We start from the raw sequence: 19,689 nt of genomic DNA, 5'->3' as shown, positions 1-19,689 counted from the left end.
TACTCATTTTCATAACTGCACAGGGAAGAAGAACACTTTGGGCTTTAAAATAAAGGAGGGTTGCTGCATTATGATATGAGGCAATTGATATTCATTAGGAAATGAAGACCAACACCCTTGATGATTTATTGTTATTTTCAAAAACCTGGCACAAACCACAACGAAAACTCAACCTTCAATTTCAAAATGTTATCTCTGTCACTTTTTTTTAAAGGTCATCAAGTAACAAACAAAAAAAGAAAAACTAAACACATGGTATATCCTCCCTTTAAAAAAAAACAACAGTTATTGCATCTTCTATTGCTAGTCCTACTTTGTTGTTTGCTAGTCTCTCTTTTTCATTCCTGTGAGTAAATGGCCCAACTCTGGTGTGAACGTCGGGCAGCTAAAGTGGACAGGCCAGCCGAAAAATGTTTTAGTGCTTCAAAACATCAGAGGAAAACCCCACCTTGAGTGTTTTGCACCAACAACAAAAAAGCGGCATCCGGAAAGGAGTTATCAGTGCACCATAATGCAATAAAGCACCATGTTTTTACGTAAAATGCAACAGTTACAGCAAAAAGTAGAAATACGGAGAAACTGTAATCGCTGAAAACCTGTTGATATCATGGCACGCAAGGTTATGTTATATGTAGATATCTGTCATTTTGATGTAAAATTATCACAAGAGGGAATCACTAAACTAAGCTCCTTTGATGAAAAATAACCGAAGAGATCCAACCTGACCTTAAAAAACCATGTGACATTTCCCAGTTGAGGAGTTGGAACCCATCCTCTATGATAACGGAAAGAAGAGCATCTTACTTAAATGTCAAGCGCTGGATGGACTAGCTCTGATATTGTTGAGGAACTGCCATCCTGGTAAGGTGCGCTTCTTTTTTTATGAGCGAATCTGAAACCACAATGCAATTTACTGTGGTATCTCATTAAGCCCTATAATGTCTTGCTAATAATTAAACACTCACATTTAGTAGAAAATTATTCGGGGAGATCACAAGCCTGGGATTCTGACAAACACAGTATGCTTTGACTATAATTGACTTTTCACTCTGCCCTGGAGTTACAGAAGAATAATGGGGCTGGAAATAGCTAGTTAACCTCCTGTCAGGTAATACATAAAAGGAAAACAAAAAAGTCTCCGCAGTAGTGCATTATACCTACACTTTCTCCTCTGAGAGGGAACAGAGGGATGTCAAGGTGGGAATTGTTACACTAAGTGATTTTATTAAGTGGAACACCCACTGTGAGCTCAATCTGCCACGCAGAGATTGTTTGAGGCAAATTATACATAATTCCCAGTGCATGACAAAACATCTATAACCCACACATACAGTACAGCAGTGCAGCTGCCATTAAGATAACAAATAACGAAGAAAAAATAAGTGGTTTTTATTTTGTATTAAGTATATGGTGAAAAGAATAGCTGATCAATTGTTGCAAAGAAATAGAAGTTGAGTATATTGTGTTAAAAAACAGATATTAAACTTTTTTACCGAGAAAGTAAAGATTTACTAAAGAAAATATTGTAAAGATGGATGTAATATTACATGTTTTTTAATGGTACAGTATATTTTTCTTGGGTACGCAGCAAGGTAAAGTATTCTTTAAGTATTTATAAGTTAATGAGAATGTTTGTACAAAATGTAATTTGTTCAACATGTTTTAATTTTGATGAATCATTTAATAATATAAGTAAATTCGTAAGTGACAACCATTTTGTTGTTTTCCTATTAGTTAGTCTAAAGGCAGACAATTAAGAAAGTGTGAAACAATTACTCTTTAGACAATTTATAAACCAACAGTGCTGCTTTATTCTGCTCTATATTTTATAAAATGTTATTCAGTGCATGCAAAATTGATTAAGAGAGCACTCTACGGAGATTTCGCACATTAAATTCACTTTTTTAAGTTTTCAAAACATGGGACTTTAACAATGAAGAGCACTGTTTCCTACCAACAGTCAACTTGTTTTAAATCCAACCATGATTCCCTAACCTTAACCACATCTTTATTATTGTATAAAAATGAAGGTCCCTAAACCATAATGAAGGAACCATTTTAATCCATGCAACAATGTTTCTTTAACCTTTACTAAGCGTCTGTTTTACCGAAAGATCATGCTCTTCCCTCTAACCCTCACCACATCATTATAAGCCCTAACCAGAGCATTGTCACAATATAAAACCAATTTATTTTTCATCAGTGATTTGAGAAAGTGTTGGATCTTTTTTTTATGTTTGAAGGACTTGTTGAAAAGCCTTAAACACCAGGAGTGTGCCGTTTGAAAAACCTCAATTTTAACCAAAACCTGTGCCCCAACATTATGGACGTGTAATATTAAATCAGTGGAGTTATCTTTAAGCGATTAGACGACATGCGGAAAATCAAGCAACTGCTTTGTTCAATGTTAAAATAACTGGACGGAAATCATCCTGCTGCTCTATTATGCGACTGTCAATTAAATAATGGTGGGCTAATAGTGGCAAAAATATTGTTTGTCCTTCGTCAAAATGTTCTTGTTTACAGCTTTTTATACATCAAGGACATTCTGCTTTTCTCAATTTCATACAGTTAATTGACAATATCCTGGTAACTTTTCAATGTTAACCTTGGCATTTTTCACAATTTATTCTGTATGCTGAACAACTACTCTATTGTAAAAATAATAATAATACATTCACTTATTATAAATGACATTTATAAGTAGCCGCATAGCTCTATTCTATCTAACAAGCATTATTCGTGCCTCTCAGTGAACTCCAGTCAGCTTTGTTATATGTCAGGGTGCTGCAGTGATCATGTTATTCCTCTCAGTATATAGCAGCAAAGGAAACATGTTGTCAACCCCCTTGCCTCTTTCTCTCTCTGCTGTCTCCCTCTGTCTCTCCCACTTCTTCATTGCCCATAGCCTGAGGGAACAGTTGGCTTTCTGAATGCTCTCCCCCCTTTGTGAGCACACATTGATTGGCTCTCCGCTCCCCCAAAAGCAGAGCAGCATGGGGTGCCGGCAGCCAGCTTTCTGCTGGTGCTGCTCAAAAAGAAGTCTGCAGGAGAAAAAAAAACAAGGGGAGGAAATCATCAGGAGGCTTCACCGCAACCTGTCTAGGTATGTCTGTTCCCTTTTCCTGCCTGCCTCTCCCACTGTAATGAGAATCAATGGGGTTTAACACATTTCCCTCTTGTCTTTTTGTCAAATATAGAGCAATAGTCATCTCCTGTTTGCAGAGCCCTTGAGGAGGGACACACATGAACCTAAGGGTCTTGGTAAGATGAAAGAACAAAAGCTGTCGTCTGCAGCTATAATTTAAGTCACATTTTCATGTTTCAGCAAAACAAGAAAGTGGAGCAAAATATGCCAGCACAGCTCTTGGACATCGCAGTAAGTAGACCCTTGAGAGGCCACCAGCACTATCTCTCTCCATATTTTCGGACATACCACAGAGCAGCATGAGCTCTCTGTCCACAGCAGAGGAAAGTGTGCACTGTGAACACATTTGGACTGGAAGACAGCCAGCGGTTGGTTGGTTGGTTGGTTGTGGAGGATGTGGGCTGGTTCTCTGGAGCCTGGCGGTTGTCCATTCATAAACCAGGTGGGAACTGTAAATGAAAACACAGACATTTCTCCTGCCTACACTTTTCAAAGATCACATTGTGCTGTTTTATGTAAGGAGCAGCAGGATATATGGGTCCAGCATCAATGATATATAACTCTCAGAGAGGGTTTTGATTCATGTGGTAAATACATTCAAATATTTATGAAATTGAAAATGTATCAAATGTATTCAGATTTAACTCACAAAAGCAGACAGCATCATTTGTTTCCGCGTCTACATGACTAACTAATATGGTGTCCATTCATCTTCCATCTGGCCGACAACCTAGACTACAAGACAATATGAGCTTGTTATACTGAATATGTATATATACTGAATATATATATATACTGAAAATATACTGAAATGTAACAAAAAGAAAGGAAGTTTCATTGTGATGCTTTTCTCTTGGTGAAATACAGGCAGGGAGACACTCTGGATGAGTCATAAATTAACCCTGTCGACTGAAGATGACGTTTATTTGTTGCATCCTGTGTGTGTTCAGGTTTACAAAACATGTGATTAAGGTTGGGGGAGATTGTGGTTCATGTAAATTAGAGAACCAACCAATGGTGTCACAAAGGGATGTATCAGAGAAGGTTGCAATATTATGTTGTGGCTCGACACCTCAGGCAGATAAATGTCTTTAATGCCCCGGCCACACGAGGACGAAAACGGCTAAACGCATAGGATTAACGCAAACGCAATCGCAAAAAACCTTCCGTCCACACGCAATAGTCATCCGGATAGTGTCTGTCCACACGAGACAGCTCCGTTTAGCTCCAACCGCTGGAGAAGCTGCAGTACATATGCAGGAGCCTGTACGTGGCGCTGTAACTTCCTCCACAAAAGCAGCGAAGAAGCATGGTTGTCATGGTTGCCCTTCTGTTTATTCTCCGCGGTGGGGGCCGAGGGAACCGGGCAGAGTTTTTCGCCAGTCAACGTGTATTAAAGTTTAAATCTTCCGACAAAATTATAAAAGTGCCGGTCAAAGGTCTTCTTTGTTATTTATTGAGCTTTAAAACAAATGAATAACGAATCTATATAATATAATAATAAAATACACGGAGCCTCTCTTTTTCCTCCCTCTCTTCGGATAGCGCCAGTGTCTGTTTCATGCAGCAGCTGATCCAGTAATGAGTGACCCGGCCGACAGTACAAATAAACATATTTATAACTAGTTTAGGTAGTTTGAGAGGTGTCTCCGTCCTGTCAGATTAGACTTCACTCGCGTTTATGTCCATATCGAGAGAAAGATAAATAATCTGAATTCAGTGTGCAGTTTACTTTGACGCGGGGGTGAGCAGCAGAGGTGGGGAGAGGCGGGGCTATTGCCTCATCATTATCAGAAAATGATCGTATAGGGCGTACACATGGAGCCGTTGGACCCCCCAGAGCGTTGCGTATGCCGTTCTATCCACCTTGGGACCCGTTATCGTTTCCGCTGTCGTTTAGTGCCGTATTCGGTCGTCCTCCGTGTGGCCGAACTGTCTATATGACACTAAACAGTAACGCAAACGACCGTTTTCGTCCTCGTGTGGCCGGGGCATAAAGCACTGGTAAATTTTCAGGTTTTGGGCTTTCTTGCTTCCATAACATCTTAAATATCTTTTTGTTTTTCATTCTACTCTGTAACTGTGGATTTCTCCTTAACCGTTCCATCAGTAACCAATGAAACAATGTCTTAATAAACATGCACACATCAGCACTAACTCTCTTTTTGCTGCCATGTCCTGTTTGTTTGCAAAGCCGTCCTATATGTATGTAAGCCGCTACTGCTTCAACTGCTTTTAATAACTGCTTGTCCTTTTGCAACCTTTAAACGACATGCCCTGTTTTTTCTTTGCTCTGATGTATTTCAGGAAGCCTTTTTAAACTGCAAGCCCTGTTTTGGTTTCTGCTTCGATGTATTTTAAGAAGACTTTTGTAACACCTGGGTCAGGGACTGTAGATGAAAGATAGCCTTATGGCTAATTATGCCTTTGTTTTTTTTTACCATGTGGTTTATTAATTTGCACTGTCAATGACTAAACTCATACTTTCAAACAATCTATTAAGATGGCAATCTTCCATATTTCTAAGAAGTGCTTTGACTTTATGATTAAGTTGCCACAAGTGGGAGGAACTGAGGGAAACGGCAGAGATGGCATTTTCTAGGTTTATCCCTAAGATAAACCTTCCAGATAGTTATATTTACATTGTTAAGAGACAAATACAAGTACAACTCTAAGATCTGCTCAACATTTCACAGTTTTGTTCTCAGACTCCTTGACCCAGTTGTGAAAAGGAAAACTCCGATCTATATTTGGGGCGGTGTGTCTCGCGCTGGCAGATGTCAAACCGTTTTGAAAGAGAAGGTGTCACAACACGGTGATCACAGGTCTGACAAAGTGATCCGTTCCAAAACAACCCTGTAGAACAGTCGTGGAGTTCATCATGGTCAATTATTCTGTAAAAAATGTGACAAGTATTGAGAAATGTCAATTATCATGTCAGTTTTCTTCCTGTCATGAAGTCCATCACATGCTAAAATGTTTATGGCTCTACTGACAATTTCACTATACATGACATTCCCCTGAAGAATACTGCTGGTTCTTCCTGCTGAGTGTAACAATCTGAAGTGACCTGAGACAAATTGGTGAATGCTGGGAGCTATTTCAAGCTACTAATAGGAGACAAATTAGGAAGTCTTATCAGCGAGATCACCAAAAAAGTGGCTGTATGGAAGAAAAAAAAGATCTAAACTCCTCCAACCTCTTACATTTAATTTAGAGGATATGATTACAATGTTTAAATGTTGCCTCATCCTCAAAATCGATTTGGGCTTTAAAAAGTTTTAATTATAAGGACAAATTAGAATAAAAACTGATTTTGCTTTAAAGTAACTTGGCTGATTAAACGTTAATTGGAACAAATCGTTACTAATTTAAGTATAATTTGAGTTTATATCTGTTTGCCAGTTTCTTCTTTGTTTCCCGTACCTTAAACATAGTTGCCTTTCGTTTAGATGTAAGCTGTTTTTGTTGCACCTTGCAACAATCCCCCATTGACCGTGCAGGGCTTTATTGCTTTATTTAATGAACAGCTCAATAAAATCAATGAGGCTTTGGTATCCTGTAATCAAAAGTTTGTTCCTGCCTACTGATGCAACTGCTGTGAGTCACAATTCCCTACATTTTTTTCAATCTCCGTTAGAGGGAAATGTTCCCATTAGCCAATTTAGGGATGGCTTACAAGGCTGAAATCAATGCTTCCTGTCACCTTTTAGCAGGACAAATGGCGTCTATTGTTCCAGCATATCCCTCCCCCTAACTTAGACAGCTGGGGTGGATACACAGGCCAGAAAGCAGGGGCTCGGAGGACTCCCCAGCAGAGTGGATCACTTAGGATGACTTCTACTGTAAGAGTAAAAGCTTCAGAGCGAGAAAACTCCACTCTGACCTTAATCACAACCAACTTTAGAGAGTCAATCACAGCAGGCAGGGTGGTGTGTTTCTAACTTCTGACATGGGGTGCTTCCAGAGACAGGCCACAGTGGCAGCATCAGGTCGTGTGTGTGTGTGTGTGTGTGTGTGTGTGTGTGTGTGTGTGTGTGTGTGTGTGTGTGTGTGTGTGTGTGTGTGTGTGTGTGTGTGTGTGTGTGTGTGTGTGTGTGTGTGTGTGTGTGTGTGGACTGGAGTCTGGATGCTGCTTGGCACAGTCATGGCTCCTTGACGTCAGCGCTCAGCCCAGACTGCTGCTGCTGCTGCTGCTGATGCCGCTGCTGCTCTCAAACATGTCTTTGTTATTCAGGGCTTTCCATCAGAGAGCGGCGAACTGCAAAACACGGAGGGTAGTAGTCTGCTCCGAGGAGGATCATGGGAAGGCAGAGCGCAGGCGTGAACATGCTCTAACCACTGTATGGCTTTAATAGGCTGGAATGAGAGCGTGTGCGTGTTTGTTGTTGTTTAATAGGCTATTAAAAGCATTATAGCTTATGTTAACTTTGTAATTACTTGATTTGACAGTAAGCTGACAACCTGTATTACATATTGAAATCACAGTTCATTTGAATAAAGATTCATGATTCTAAATATCCTGTTTTTTTAATATCAGTATTTCATGATATTGTTATATTTCTTTAGAATGTTTTTGAAGTTTGAAATGTTTTGCAAAGATTAAATATATTTTTTTACAATATTATTTTTTTATTAGTTGTAGTTTTATTTGATTTCAAGTTTTTCGAGTTTTTAAAAAGAAATTCATATTTGTTTATGATATGACTACTGACATGTACAAGTGTTGAATAATACATAGCAGATCTCTCTTCAATACTTTGTTAAATTATGTTAAATTATGTATCTTTAAATTGCAATAAATAACCATAATGCGTCGTTAAGTTAATTGAATCAATAAAGAGACACCAAATAAAAATACCCAGCATGCCTTATTTACATTTTAATGTGTGAGCCCACTTGTCCCCACTGTTTACTCGCCTTTTAAAATCCCACCAAATAAAGAAGAATGTGCTACCAGCTACAGACCCGGATGGTTCCTCCACACAGGGAGCGGGTCTCAGTCAGCAGATGGCCGCAGAGCTGAGCCTCAGTCCGGCTCCCGGCTCTCTCCTCATGGCTTCTCCGCAGAAAAATCCGCGACACATTTTGTCAGCAGCCACCGAGCATGGGTCCCTTTGGTAATAGAATAGCCAATGTAATTTGACACTTCAACTTACTGCGCTCTCTCCGAGTCTATTCAGTTACTCACCCACTGACGTTGAGCCCATTCTCAGTGGCCGTGAGGGGGGAAGATATTTAAAAACAAGAGCCGAAAATTACCGAGGACTTTCTCCGCTTTGTAACCCGGTGAGTAACTGCAAACTTGCCTGTTCTCCGGTGTGGCGCTACGAGGCTCTTGTCTCGGGAAAGGTTTTGTTTCCACTTTGGCTCAGATTGTTTCTCAACAATAGAGTGACCACTTGAACTGGCAGTGAGGAGCACGTCGGAGCCCGTGGTAATAAACGGCAGCTTTATATTTACTATCACGCTGCTGTGTGCCGTCGGGATTGAACCGGCGGGCTGTTAAGCAGGTTGTGCATTTCGTTAGTAACAGATGCCGCGTTGATCTCCAAAGCGTTGGGGCTTGGAGGCTACATTGTAGCAGCCTGTATGCGTTTTGCTTGCAGAATGAATCATGCCGCGGCTTGTGTGTTTTTGCGTGTGTGTGTGTGTGTGTGTGTGTGTGTGCGTAAGATAGCTCTTGCTTTTTACCTTTTTGGATGTGCACAAAGCACATGGTTTGTCTAATGTGTGTTTAACGCTGCTACATGAAGGCTGCAGGAAGACAGTGGGCATTACAAGAAGACAGCGGTCTCTGCAGCTGCAGCGTGGATTGTTCAATAAATGTCATGTTAAATGTTTATTTCTGAAGTTTGTTAACAGCAGCCCATGTGCAAACTATTGAATATCAGTGTATTTATGTCACAGTCTGGAGTTATCTTGCTGCTGTAGCTTCACTAGGGTTTGACAAGTTGACTCCCCAAATTCCTGCTGTCTGAATATGGAACCAGTTGGGGATTGAGGGGCCTCTCATGTAGACCTGGACTCATTTCCACTTGCTGTACATCTGTCCAGGAAGCAAAAGGCATAATCAAGTGAAAAAAAAGTAAGCTGCTGCCTGATCTGCCTCCTAGCCATTGACAGTGAAAGAGAGGGAGTGTGTTTCTGTTGTGTACACATGCACTGTACTTCTGCTTCTACAAAATCTTGGGAACAAACAAACAAACACGTGCAGATGTTTATCATCTTTCTCTGGTGAGATGTCCAGGAGGGCCCTTCCTGTTTGTGTTATGTTGCTGAAAAGTTCATTCTCCTCTCGTTTGCTTTAAAGGCTGCTGCAGCATCCACATTAGTCCCTAACAGCAGGCAGCCTGTTTAGACCCAGCCGCTGAGGGTCATGTAAAACTTCTGCGGTGACACCAGTTATTGAGCAGCCTTGGTTGCTTGTTTACATTTTCATGTCATATAATCCTAGGGTCTTGTTGGGTTGCTGCCTGCAGCCTTCTGAACTGAAGAAAACTTTCAGAAACGGTCTCGATGTGATGTCAAATGTACAAGCTGCCTTTGTTTTTGCACCTGATAATTGTTCTTTACTCAAAATCCTGACTGAAACAGGTCTCAATGTATTCACAAGCACTTGATGGCACATTTTTAAAGCTGTTTGAGTGGGGAAACTCCAACTTATACTTCATGGATTAGGGTGATGTCAGAAGGAGAAGGAGGTTTTTCTGCCTTTTCTCCTCCCTTCCATGCACCCCAGCTCTGTGGGGCCCCCAGGTTGGGCTCCTGAATAACCATGGGGCAGACCCCACCAGGCTGACCTTCTTCTATTCAAGTTGAGGATGTTGAAACACCAGCCGTCAAACAAAAGACACATTGAAACAGAGATCTGCAACCCAGCACGTGTGTCTGGGCGCTGAAGTAGACCATTTATTAACTCTAAGTTTCCTCCTGACCAATGAGAAGCGTCAGCACACAGAGAGGCAGAATTTAAACTGTAAATGGACGCCGAGCTGCTTCTGACACAGATCAGTGAAAAAACCACTAAAAATAGATGCAAAAACAAAGCTTTTTATTTTTAAAGCAAATAGCGCCGTATATCCTTATAAAGCAAATCTGTGTTTGTCTGGACTGCAGCCAGTCTGTGTGGCTCTGTGGATTGACAATGGCAACACGTTTTCAGTGCAGGGTGGGAGTTGTTCTCCTCTCACCTTTCCCCCCCAGCCTGCGAGGTGAGAGTAAAAGCGGAAGCTGGAAATGGCTGTGCCACATGGGAAATTATTCAACTCTCAGATCAGAGAGGACACACAAGAGGCCTCATTACTCCAGCAGTAAGCCGGACAACCTGTGAGGAGAGCTGATGTGTCTCTCACACACCTCTCATCTTCTGAAATATTATCTGTATACTGCATCCCATGCTGCTTTTGTCTTGAAAAGATTCCCTGAACACAACACAGTGTCAATTGGCAAATAGTTATGAGATAAATGCTGTTATGTGAAATATTTTATTAAATTTCCTGTATCAAACCCTCTCCAAATGGTTAGTATCCTTTTACCAACAATGTGTGCTTAAGCAGCGCTGGTAAAAGGGCTGTTAGATGGCGGATAATGTCCTACTGTTATTGATTCTTCTTGGGAATTCCACTCGCAGCGAGCAGCTCCTGCGTACGGAGAGCCCTCTTAAGCACTCTAACAGGAAAAAGGCGACCGAGTAAGAAAGCGACTGCTCTTCCTCTGCGGTCAGAGCCTGTGGGAGGTTTGTGGAGGTTTCGCTCAAGGTCCTTTTTGTGTTGTCTTTGCTCGGGAGAATAAACTCCTGGGATGAATCACTGTGTTGGTATGGCTATTTTCAATGAGTGAGGAGAGAGCAGGGCAAGTGTGGCGCTCGCCGAACAGAAATTGTGTCAGTGGGCGGTTGTAGTAGCTTAATCATGAGGTTTAGTTTGGTGTCAAACAACATTCGGTGTTAATAATCTTAGAAATGTATTACGTGAAGGAAAACCCCAACTCTTTCAAGGGTTATTTTAAAGAATGCAATATATTTGGCAGTGAGATTGTGGTGGAAACTAACTAAGAGTGTTTATCCAAGAAATGTAGTGCTATTTTACACCAAACTCCAGCATATTTTAGAGTGAGATATTGAGGTTTCTAACATTTGTATTAAAACTATAGTTGGTGGTTATTCTGCAGATAAAGATTCAACATGAAAAATATATGATAATGGTAAATATGTTACTCTTTTATGTATTGAACATAGGGCTGCTCGATTATGGCAAAAATCATAATCACGATTATTTTGGTCAATAATTGATATCACGATTATTAAATACAATTGTTCATTGACTTTGAAAACATCCATTTATTGAACTTTAAAACAAATACAAATAATAATTTGAACAGTATCTTTTTAACTGTTGATTACCCTGAACGTATAATTCAACTGATAAACCAATACTAAAATAAATGATATCATTTAAATTTAAATACATAATATCAAAATAATGAATACCAATAATCAAGATCAAGCTACTAAACATATATTAATATGATAAATAAAAATAAATTAGACCAAAATCAATTAGATCAAATATGTTGCAGTGCACAACCTAGCAAAGCAAAATAATCGTTTTTTTCGATTATGTTGTTTTCGTAATTGTGGTAGGCCAAAATCGTAATTGCGATTAAAATACGATTAATTGCACAGCCCTAATTGAACATTTGTTTCCAAACATTTTTGACTTATGATCCTTTGGTAAGGACAAGTAAATCCTGCACACTGTTGAATACTTGTAAAGGTACCGAAAACATTCCAATATTTCCATGAAGCTTAAGTAGATTTTATGAAAGTCAGTCAGAATGAAATGATATAATGGTAAAAAAAAAACACTGGTTAACCTACCTGACAGAAAACCGTATCTTAAATTAGCTCCACTTTCATTCACAGCATGCAGAATTGTTGCTTACGCAAGTCATTTAATGTACTTAAGCATGTTTCTCTGTAATTTGACCTGTAGTGTAGTATTTTTACATTGTGGTAATGCTAGTTTTATTCCAGTAGGCATCTGAATACTTTGTCCACCACCCAAAATAACTAAGAAAGCATTTCGTCAACATACCACCGAAATCTTCCCGCATGTGTTGTTCTGCATTCCTCATGTGTGTGTTTGTAATGATTTGCGACACTCCACCTTGGTGACACAGAGCTGCAGTAACATGTGTACTTTCTGAGCAAGATACCCACCGAGGGGGTTTTATGACGGAGGGAATGTCCAGACTGTACCTGTCAGATTGACTGTTGACTGTTAACATGAAGCTTCTATTTTCAAAACACAGCTCAGGGAAAGGGAATCTGTGTCTGTCTGTCTGTGTGTGTTTGCATTCATGCAGGAGCGAGATACAGAGCGAGGGATGGGAGAGGTGCTGGGAGTGACGCCAGACCACACATCATTTAATCATGTTAGAGTGTGCAACCACTTTGTGCATATTTTTGGTTGCATTGGTGATAGGAGTTGTTATTGTACAAACTGTACGCACAGAGAGAGAGAGAGAGGGCTTGACAGGAGGGATGAGGGTTTGACGAGGAGAATAAATACAACCCTTATTTGAGGTTTCGAGATTTGTCAAAAATGATTGATTTCAGATTTAGGACCAAAATATGATAATACAAGTCAGATTTGTGTTTCTGCAGCTTGTTGAGAAATGTGAAGCAACAACATTTGAGACACAGAGTTGAGCCTGTGGAAGGATGACCATTGTGCATATTAGCAATGGATTTGAACGTGTCCTTCTGGCTTAATCCCACTGTTGACTCGCCTGCTAAGTACTGAGTGTGTTATTTTTGCTCTTTTTAGGGAGCCCCTCTCTGCATAATCTCACTTAATCTAATCTATCCCCCTTCATAATAGACTGGGAATGATGTGACTTTATAGAAAAAGCTTTAGTGTAGATCCATACCAAACAGACTTGTGTGCCGGTTACTTCCCATACCCCTCTGGCAAAGCTCTTGTGAAAATGCAAGTGACCTCTGCGCCCCTTGTTAGTCTGAACAATAGGCCTGCCTCCTCTTACAGCTGCAGCCATGCTGGAGGGGAAGTTAGCCGGAACAGAAAACACACATCTCGTGATTAATAGGTCTAAATACTGTATTTCTGGCTCGATCCCACGCCTGCTTGGTACACCACTTTATTTCAAATATCAATTATGTGAAAGATTGAGGGCTGCAATAAATGTCGTGTCTAGAAAATGCCAAAAATACCCGTTATGATTTCCCAAATCTCAAGGTTATGTCTTTTTAAATGTTTTGTTTTGTCTGAACAACAGTACAAAACCCGAATATATCAAGTGTACTATCATTATTGGCAAAGAAAGCATTAAGCATTAACATGTAGGGTGCTGAAAGCAAATGTTTGCCATTTTTGCTGAAAAATATTCAATCGGCATTTATTGGCTAATTATTGCAATTCTAGCAGGATTTGTTGCTAAAAGACACTAACTTAGTTCTGGACGATATATGTCATGAGACAATTAGTTCAATAATCAATTGTTCGTTTTATAGTCTTGGGTTCCAGCTGCTAAAAACTGAGGATTTGCCGCTTTTATTTGTTATATTTGGAGAATTTAAGGTCATTTGGGATTGTTCTCTCAATAAATGTTGACAAAACAACTTATTAACGGCATCACTGTGGCTCTGAGAGACTCTGAATGTTTTTGACATAACAATTTAATTGCACAATTGAATTCATAATGAAAATATGTAATAGTCTCAACTATCTGCTGAATTCCTGTGATTTAAATAGTTTTGCTCACATTTGCTGTCAGGTTTCCTGAATATCTGGATGACATGCAGGTTAAATAAGACATTAAAATACAATTAAAAAGCAGTGATATTCAGCAGTTAATACAGGGTGAGTTCAGGAGTGACATGATAGTTGTGAGAAAGAAAAACCTAGATCCAATCTGTGAGTCTTAACCCTACGATGGATATAATTGGAGCTTTCGAGGCCCCCAGCAGTCGCAGACTCATGCATGTTGAATGTGACATGCTGTGAAAAACATACGCAGATGATGTCAGAGCGCAGCACCGCAGTGTTAAGTGTAAATGAAAGGCTCTGAATCATGAATAACATCCGGCTTCTCCTAAGTCTCAGCTTCTATAAATTAAACAAGGTCCAACCCAGGGACCTTGAAGGGTATAGCATCACGGGATAGTGTTGCATGGAAGCTATATTTCCCTCTTCAAATTTCAACATAGACTGAGAAACTAGCAGCTGCTCTGGAAATGAGAAAACATCTCAAGAGGTGTAATCTCACTATAAAGAAATGGGTGCGGAAAAGACTCCTGGGGGGCTCTGTTGAAGCATCACAACGTCTAGTACTGGCTCCAGAGTTTTTTTTAAAATGTATTTAGGAGAGAGATCCACACATCTGATGAGTAATGAAGGTGATTCTGAGCAAGTGGTGGAATTACATTCAACAGAGCCTGCGGGGGTCTATATCTCATTGTTCTCTGACAGGGAAAATTAACTGGGATTTACTAATACACAGGGAACATCCTTCCCCCCCCATTCTCTGTCGCTCTCAAAGAAAAGGTCTGAGGGTAATCTCTTTCCCCAGCTACACCCCGCCACCCCCTCTCCTCCTCCAGATACTTCCAAACCCCCTTCCCCTCCACACCAAACACAAATGTCAAATGCTTTCAAGTTTGCTATCAAGATGTAAAACACAAGTAGATAAAATCCCCGATGTGTTGCACAGTTTGTCATTCGTCATGTCGACACATGAATTGCCTATTTAAATATTGTTTTGCATTTCACCTGTTTTCCCTTTTGCATTGTCACTGACTATCATGACCTAAAGTGACATTGGCTTATCTTTTATTCTCACAGTCATTGATTCTAAATGATGGTGCATTCATTTACCTTGGTTTTGAAATGCATTTAGTTCACCAACTTCATTTTTACTGCACTTGAAAACTAAGTATGACTCTGGTTATGATTTTAGACAACCCAAAAGTCATAATGCTTCAACTGCGTGTGATCTCATTGCAGTTGATTGACAGAGTGTACGAAAACAACCCTAAAAACTGTCATCACATTTTCTCTCCATGTGGATTCGCTGCATTTCTGTTTTGTATTTCTGAACATTGAATGCCCTTGGGGTAAAACACAAGTTATTTGATTTGCTCATTTAATTATGAGAATTTTGCAATATTTTCTGTCTTGTGTCAATTCATACATGAATGGATTTGGCTGATGTAGTATTTAATACTGATTAGGTCATTGACATTCTTGTAAAAAGAGCAATCTTTCATTTAAAAATAAGCAGTTATTCAAGCGTTGATGTTGATAAGAAAGAAGATTAGACTGAGCATTGTTTTCAGGGCTTTGCATGTAAAACGGTGCCAGATTTACAATTTGAACTCATTGATTTACACTTGCCTATTCATTTTTGTTCCAAGTTTTGAAGTGTGTGATACAAACTGTTTTCTGAACAGCCTCAATGGTTTGAAAGAAAATGGCAAGTTTGTAGAGTAGCTGTGAGAGTTACAGGACAACAACAAAAACTCAACATTTTTTGGATTATTTACTTAGTAATTTTGCCTAGAACATTTCAAAAGATAGTGTGAATCACCTTCACACATTCCTAGCAGAAAGTATGATGGCATCTGTTTACTGAAGTTCGGATTTCTTACTTATCTCACCTGCTCAAACAAAGCAGTTTAACTGATGATGAAGCCCAGAGAGCAGAAAGGCCACGCCCTCAGCCGTGTGTCAGCTTACACCTGGGATCTAACACGGTGTCTGTGTGCGGTCGGTTACCCAGGTGCAAGCCATGCATCACAGACCGGAGCTGATACACTGACGTGACAGCTGTGGGCAGTGAAAGAAGACCATGACAGGAGTCTCAGCACTTGATATGGGTGGAATACATTAACCCTTTAGCATTCGACTGATGCTTTTTGAGTCAAAAATCACACCGCTTTTTGTTCTGCGTTTTACTCTTTCTAACCACAGCAGTGTTTCTGATGTCCATCTTGGAAACATGTCCGTTAATCTGTGTTGAAATCATAAGATTAACCTACGTTTTGTTATGTGTTGTAATTAGTAAATCGGGATCAGAGCAATATTGATTTAAAGATGAATAAATTAAACCTAACACCATACCTTATAATCCTTAAAGTAAGACCTTTTCTTCAGTGTGAACGTAATGCAGGTGATTTCTGTCTGTAGTGTAAACAGGAACTGCTAGTAGTTGAAGCAGCATGATATTTTATTGTGTTTTTGCCAACTTTTAAACGAATATAGACATAAAAAATAGGTGTAGCCCGCAGCAAACATGGCTCCATATCAACATAAAACCTCATGTTTACATCACCCAAAGCATGATGGAATTGTAATGCCAAGGCATATACATAAAAAGAAAAAATAAGAAACAGGAAAAGACAATCGGGAGAGCAACATCCAAAATAATAAAATACAAAAAACTTCCCCCAAATGAACACTTATTATAAATGTGTTTTAAACCATACTATGCAAAGAACACTGCATCAAAATGGTTTAACATACCAGGAACACTGACCCTCTTGTCTATTATTTTGTGTACAGACATGAGCTTTGTGTTTAATTCATGTTCACATTTCCTCCAATACTTTTGACATGTCAAATAAGAGTATTTCTGTAGCCTTACTTATTCTAAATATAATAATATGTTACATGCTCAGGGTTCAGTGGGTTAACAGCTAGCTACATGAGTATGTGTGTCTCTGGATGACCTGGGTTTTCAGGATATGAATCATGTGTTTGTATATCGGCACAGTGTGTAAAATGATGGCCCTTAGCCACGTGCAGTGCTGTCCCAGCGGTGCCTTTAAATAACTCTTCTGTAAACACGTCTTGTCTGTTTCCTTATGTTCCCCCGTCCGGTGGCTGTCCAGACACAAGAGATCGTTTCACTCACTAATAGTAATCGCAGATATCATAACAACTACAGCTGAGGATGAATACTCATTAATCAGGATTTGTTGTCTGGACGTAAACACGCAGCAAGACACATATGCAGACACACTTCACACTCTTATTTATAGCTGCAGATTGCATAAGTCTTTTTTTTCTAACAACAGGGCACTCTCACTTTGTCGGTATCAAACCGAGAGGAGCTGACCAGATTCTTTTTACACATACATATTGCACCCCTGCTTCTTCTTGGCAAACAGTATGTGGCCCGACGGGTCCCACGGCTTACAAAAATGTTGACGGCGACCGCTATTTTTGACCATCTGCTCTATAAGGAGGGCATGTTTGAGTCACAGACGCTGTGGTGTGAGGCCGCGCTCGTGATGTGCCTGGCATGTGGAGGGAGGGAGGGAAAGAGAGAGAGGGAAAGAGAGAGAGAGAGATAGAGAGATGGCTCACCCGAGGGCCCAGCATCCTTCGTGTCACCATGGACGAAAACAGTGCGCGCCTGGTTTCACTAATGTGTTGTACATTAGCATGAAGTGCGATGGAGGTGGAGGGGGTGTGTGCGTGAGGGGGAAGGGAGGGTTGATCCTCCTCATATTGGATGGAGAACAAGAGGGAAGATATCCTTGTGCTTGAGTTATGGTGTAAACATCGCCAGTCAGATGAAATAGTCTGAGGTCAGAAAGTGTCTGTCTCATTACACCTCTCTGTCTCCTCGCTCTCTCGTGTGTGTGTTGTGTGTTGTGTGTGTGTGTGTGTTGTGTGGTGTGTGTTGTGGTGTGTGTGTTGTGTGTGGTGTGTGTGTGTGTTGTGTGTGTGTGTGTGGTGTGGTGTGTGTGTGTGTGTGTGTGTGTGTTGTGTGTGTGTAGTGTGTGTGTGTGTGGTGTGTGTGGTGTGTGTGTGTGTGTGTGTGTGTGGTGTGTGTGTGTTGTGTGTGTGTGTGTGTGTGTGTGTGTGTGTGTGTTGTTTGTGTGTGTAGTGTGTGTGTTGTGTGTGTTGTGTGTGGGGGTTGTGTGTTATATTTGTGAGGTAGGAATGTGAACCTAATCTTGGCTGGCCGGGGGGGTTGAGCACACTGATTTTCTCTTGGAGAATTACCCCTATGTGTGGCCACTTCTCACACAGTTTATGACTTTTTCTGACCAGAGAATCTGAAACAGTTCATTTCATATGGCCACTATTCTTATTTACATGTAATGCTTATTCTTATCATTCTGTTATTTTTAATATATTTCTTGAACAGCATGTGCATTTAATCCTCCTGATTGTTGTCGTCTGCCTTAAAAGTCCCTTGTACAAAACTCTTCACCCACTGGATCTAACATCATTTCAAATACACTTGAGTATCTTTTCAAGTGCAGCAACCAGCTTTATGTGTCCTTTTTTCTCAAAATACTGACACTCATAACATTTTGAAACTGCTAGATGAAAAAGGTAGAAATATGTTCACTTCACTGGCAAATGTGTTTACTTGTTTTATTGAGTGTCATTCCGTTACAGGATTCAGATTGATTTGATGTTTTTTTGAAACAATATTTGGTAGTACAAAGAGACCAAAAGCATATTTAAAAAGAAAAGTACTCAAGTTGCAGATTTATGATTATTGTTTCAGCCCTATTTGAAAGCATCCATCCTTAAAATCGACTCTTTAGTGTACTGCAGCTGACTTTTGAGAACCTCAAATGGCACGTCCACAAGGACCAGCTTTATTCAGAAAACATGCCTTCTATCAAGACCTTGCTTCTTCACCCATTGATAAATCCATGATACTTTGTGGCTCTGTTGTTGTTCTTATGAATTTGTATGGCATCAGCTGGTTTTAAGGAGCAAATTGAAAAAGCAAATCACTCAAGGGTGCTAGCCTGCATCCTCTTTGTGTGGCATTGGCAGACTCTTGCTTTGGAGGAGGGAGTTGGAGAGGATCATGTGAGCTGTAATTATATTTATGTAGGGTCCCATTCTATCTGTCACAGTAAATCTTGCTTGACTTGTCATATTGTAAATCATTACAGCAGATTAAATGCTGGTTACGAACTCAAAAGGCCGGGGCAGCGCTCCTTTTTTTGTCCCTGTGATCGCTGTCTGAATTTGACAAGCTAGTTGTGTTTATATTAGCCGTACAGTGATTCCTAGATGTTTTCAATACATTTTAATTGGGAGTAAAATGGGTAATGTCATCAGCGTTTGCTTTGAAGAAAGAAAAAAACCTTTTCAAAAGAGCGGGCAGGCTTCCAAGAGGGGAATAATGGCCCTGAAAAGCTTTCGTGTTTCGCAAGCCATCCTCCACTTTTTGTTTTCTTATTGGTCTTTGATCAAAGACGAGCAGCGATGGAAAGTTGTACTCTTTTTCTGGCAAGTGGCATTTTTAAAAGTAGTGCAGTGAAAAGAAAAAATGAATTTATCTTAATCAGCTGTTCAATGCTGGAACAAGAAAGACTCCTGGTGGCTGATAGAAAAGAGCGATCACAAAAACATTCTTTCCAAACTTGCTTGCAGCTGACATTATTCACACACATCTGAATCATTTGTTCATTCATTAGTTAGTGGCACTGATCGTTACTCCCAAATCACTAAAAAGATTAGTTCAGTATGAATGAACTA

General features: G+C 40.0%; 1 protein-coding gene across 5 annotated transcripts in view; it reads left to right on the top strand.

Moving 5' to 3' along the window:
• Positions 1 to 8,146: 8,146 nt before the first annotated feature.
• The window catches only part of LOC117543566 (zinc finger MIZ domain-containing protein 1-like), a 115,546-nt gene continuing 104,003 nt past the window's right edge, over positions 8,147 to 19,689 (top strand). For 2 of the 5 annotated variants that reach the window (XM_034211916.1, XM_034211923.1), the window contains exon 1: positions 8,147 to 8,437. The gene's annotated coding sequence lies outside the window, so the exon portion shown is untranslated. The remainder of the gene's footprint in view (positions 8,438 to 19,689) is intronic. The other 3 variants (XM_034211948.1, XM_034211940.1, XM_034211956.1) reach the window with 2 other exon arrangements.

The sequence above is a fragment of the Gymnodraco acuticeps genome, unplaced genomic scaffold, assembly GCF_902827175.1.
Source record: "Gymnodraco acuticeps unplaced genomic scaffold, fGymAcu1.1, whole genome shotgun sequence".
Taxonomy (NCBI): domain Eukaryota; kingdom Metazoa; phylum Chordata; class Actinopteri; order Perciformes; family Bathydraconidae; genus Gymnodraco; species Gymnodraco acuticeps.
Note: the sequence above shows the minus strand (reverse complement) of the source record. Positions and strands in the feature narration are given on the sequence as shown.